This window comes from Alligator sinensis, unplaced genomic scaffold (genome assembly GCF_000455745.1).
Source record: "Alligator sinensis unplaced genomic scaffold, ASM45574v1 scaffold1059_1, whole genome shotgun sequence".
Classification (NCBI taxonomy): domain Eukaryota; kingdom Metazoa; phylum Chordata; order Crocodylia; family Alligatoridae; genus Alligator; species Alligator sinensis.
In genome coordinates, this window is record NW_005842103.1 from 272,224 (window position 1) to 275,891 (window position 3,668).

General features: G+C 63.0%; 1 protein-coding gene across 3 annotated transcripts in view; it reads right to left on the reverse strand.

The window, feature by feature from the left end:
- The window catches only part of GJB1 (gap junction protein beta 1), a 10,101-nt gene extending 6,814 nt beyond the window's left edge, over positions 1-3,287 (reverse strand). Inside the window, exon 1 of one of the 3 annotated variants that reach the window (XM_006024420.3) lies at positions 3,000-3,287. The gene's annotated coding sequence lies outside the window, so the exon portion shown is untranslated. Of the gene's footprint in view, positions 1-1,922; positions 2,120-2,999 lie in introns of those variants that run through there. The other 2 variants (XM_025205093.1, XM_025205092.1) reach the window with 2 other exon arrangements.
- Positions 3,288-3,668: the final 381 nt, after the last annotated feature.

Below are 3,668 nucleotides of genomic sequence, written 5' to 3' on the forward strand. Positions count from 1 at the left end.
GTGCTGGGTGTGCTCCTGCACTGATGAATAAACCAGGGCAAGAGTCTCCCTAAAGATCAATAGCCATGGTCACCTTATCGCTCCAGAGGCAGGGTGCGGGCCAGGCGTCAGCCGGAGGGGGTGCCAAGCCAAATCAGGTGTCAGCAGCGGGGTGCAGGGTTTGGGCACCACCTCATTCTGGCACAGCAGAGACACTAGTCTTAGCCTCTCTGCAGGCTGAGTTTGCGCCCAACTCATGTTGCAACAACTGTGCTGGTGGGGACGTTGGCAGCCAGGGGCCAGGGCATTCACAGCATCCCCATGGGCTTGGGCTGGGTCACCTATGCTGACTGGAAAACCCCTCTGGCAGGCCAGGGCCTCACTGCCGATCTGCAGAACCAGGTAGTCAGCACTGGGACTGAGTTGCTGGCTGGTGAGCCCCATCTTCCTGGGCCTGCCCCGAGGCTGCCAAGGGTGCAGGGTCCACAGGCAAGGGGTGTCTGCAGTGCCTGGCACATCCTGGGGTCCAGGCCAGACACGCAGTCATAGAATGGGGCTGGCAGGAAGCCCCAGAGGTCACATCCAGCCAAACTCCTGCCCAAGGCAGGATCATCCCTGTCCAAAGCATCCCAGACAAATCCACAGTCTCTGTAACACTACCATCAACCTGGACACGGCACATCTTGACTTCACACCTGAGCCTGCCACAGGGAAAGCAGGGGGGGGCTGCAGCAGCCAACATCCTGCTGCTATAAAAGATTGTTAATATGTGCTCTAGAAATCAGAGAGGCAGGGCTGAAGGTATGTCTAGCCCAACTCCTGCCTGAGGCAGGATCAGCCCCGTCCAAATCATCCCACCCAAATCCATAATCTAACCTCTTAGGAGCACTACCATCCACCCTAACACAGCACAGTTCATAGCCCCTAACCGGCTTCTGTAAAAGGTTGTTAATATATGCTCCAGAGATCCCAGAGAGAGGCTGTGCCCCTGTTACAGAAGGAGGCAACTCCCCTGCCAAGTCCATAGCAATCTGACTGGGGGAAAATTCCTTTCTGACCCCAGTACTGGTGGTTGTCTGACCCTGAACAGAGGAGCAAGACCCTCTAGCTAGGTGTCTCCAACTTTAAGTCCCAGCAGGAACATGAGTGCAGCGCAGCCGAAATTCTCAGTCCCCACATATGCACAGGAGAGTCCTGGTGTGGTGGGAACAGCAGGTTTGACCAAAGATGAGCCCAGAAGACCACGCATCCAGAACAGCTGCAGACTGTCTAGGTCACCCCAGAGCCCTCGCAGGCACCTGCGGCCACAGCACAGGACCCCATCCATAAGGGTGTGGAGGGCAGCCCAGCTGTGGGGCACAAGCGCAGCTCTGCTTCATGCACTCCTCAGGCAACCACAGTCAAGTGCCTTGGTCTGCTGCTGCAGTCCTGCCCCATGCAGCCCTGGGCCTGCCTCCTGCCTTGGGGTGACCATGGTGATGGCAGCAGGCTCACAGGCCACTGACGGGGGCAAGGAGCAGCTGCCCACAGAGCCCTGGTGACACTAGCCAGGCCTCTGGGGTCCAGCTTCCAGGGCTCCCTGCTGCCGGGATGCTTGGTACCAGGAAGCTGCACTGCTGGAGGCATTGGCCAGAGCTCTGCTTGGGAGAGCTCAGCACAGTCTGACAGGAAAGGGCAAGGCAGGGCAGGGCAGCTAAACTGGTCTGAGGTGGCCACAGCTTCCTGCTGCCCCCATGATAGGCACTGCTTCAATGGGGCTGCCCTTGGGCTGCTTGGCAGAGCTCATGGGCAGAGTTGAGGATCCCATGTCTGCCTAGTTAGGCTGACCCTGGGTGGCAGGAGCATCTGGGGCTGCTCCCAGCATGTGGGGCTAAGGCTGCCATAGGGAGCTCCCCTACCGCAGGAGGGGCTGCGGCATCGGCATGTGCCTGGCCCTCGCTCACCTCTAGCTGCTGCCTACAAGCCCAAGCCCTGGCTGGCAGCAGTGACATTGCCCCCACCTGCCGCAGCTCAGCTCCATGCTGCGGCCATGGATGCGTGACCCGCCCTGCTGGCACAGCCTCTTCGTCCTTGATTTCTCCACACCTGCAAGAGGCACCAGGGAGGGCTTGTGCCCTGGCCAGGAGGCAGGAAGATCCCAGGTGCTTGTGCAGGGTGGGGCAGCAGCTCTGCCAACCTCGGGTGCTCACAGGGAGCTGGAACAAAGAGCCCAATGAGCACTGGAGCGAGACGCTCCCTCCGAGCAGCCCTTTGCCTGTGCCCACAGCCCCCAGCCTGCAGCTGGCTCTGCCGTCTCCCCAGGACACAGCCCCAAGCCCATTCTCTGCGTGCCAGCCCTGGGACTGCTCCTCAGTGCCACAGATGCCCCTGCCATGATGTTTTCCCAGGCTCCACCATGCGCTGGGCGCTCCCATGCCAGTGGCTGCAGGCTCTGGGCAGACTGGGACCTGGGAGCAATCTTGTGCAGGGGCTCAGGCCAGAGGCCACAGGTGCTTTGGAGCCAGTGAGAAGGAAGGGGCAAAGGTTGCTGTAAGAAAGGCCTTGACAGGGGAGCTGGCAGCTGTGCTGGAGCCAGGCACATATCGTCCTCCTGCGATCGATACTGCAGCGCCAGCGGGGGCTGCAGGGCCGGGGCCCAGGACTCACACACGGGAGAGAGGAAACCAGTTGTGCAGCTGACCCAGACCCCTGAACCCAGGCTGCACCTAGGCCCAGACCATAAGCACAGGGCGCCGGCAGTCACAATACCCTTAAGTCTGCCCTCAGCTCCCACAGGCATCTGCCATGGCCTGGCACCTCTGCCAGCACAGGCCTGGCGCTCAGCACCAGCCCCCAGAGCACCTCCCCTCCCAGTTCCCCTTGGGCCTGGGAAAGGGGCTGGGGGAGAGGGGGCTCTCCCTCCCCCTGGGGGAAAGGGGCACTTCCTCTAGGTGCGGGGTATGGGGGTAGTGCACGGAGCACGCACCCAGGCAGGGGCATATGGCTGGAGGAGGCTGCCAGCTGTGGTGGGGCCCACTCACCTCTGCAAGTGGGGCTGGCAGGCGCCGAGCTGCTGTGTCCCTCGGAGGGCTGTGCTTCTGCAGGCTCGGACTTTATACCTCCCTGCTCCCCGCCTGGCCCCTCCCGCCGGCGAGGCAGGGGCTGGCTCTGTCCAGGGCTTGCTCACGTCCAAGTAAACACTATCAGGTGTGTCCATCCTGTGCCAGCCCCGCTGTGCCCTATGCACCTGGGCTGGCCACACCTCCAGGGGCTGCCAAGACAGGCCAGGGCAGCGGCCCCACCCCAGAACTACTGCGGAGAGCGGACCCAGCACAGGCCGTGGGCTTCCCCACAGCAGTGCCCGCCACGTTGCTCTCAGCTGTGTCTTCTACCTGCAGGGCCAGCCCGGGACCAGCGCTCCCACCCGGGGCCGGGCGGCTGCAAGGAGGCTTATGGCCCTTGGGAACAAGCCCGCGCTGCCGCTCAGGGCAACAGGCTGTAAACGATTAACCGGCGCGGGCCCTGCCCGGCACAGCCCAGAGCCCTCTCGAGCCTGGGGCGCGCTGCCCTGCGCCTGCAGAGCCGAGGCAGAGGCTCTGCGCGGGCCGCGCCTGCGGGCTGACCAGCTCGGTCTGGGGGCCCGGGGCTGGGCAGGGCAGCGGACCGGGCTCTGCCTCGGGGTGCCGCCCCCGCAACGCAGGGAAGAAGCT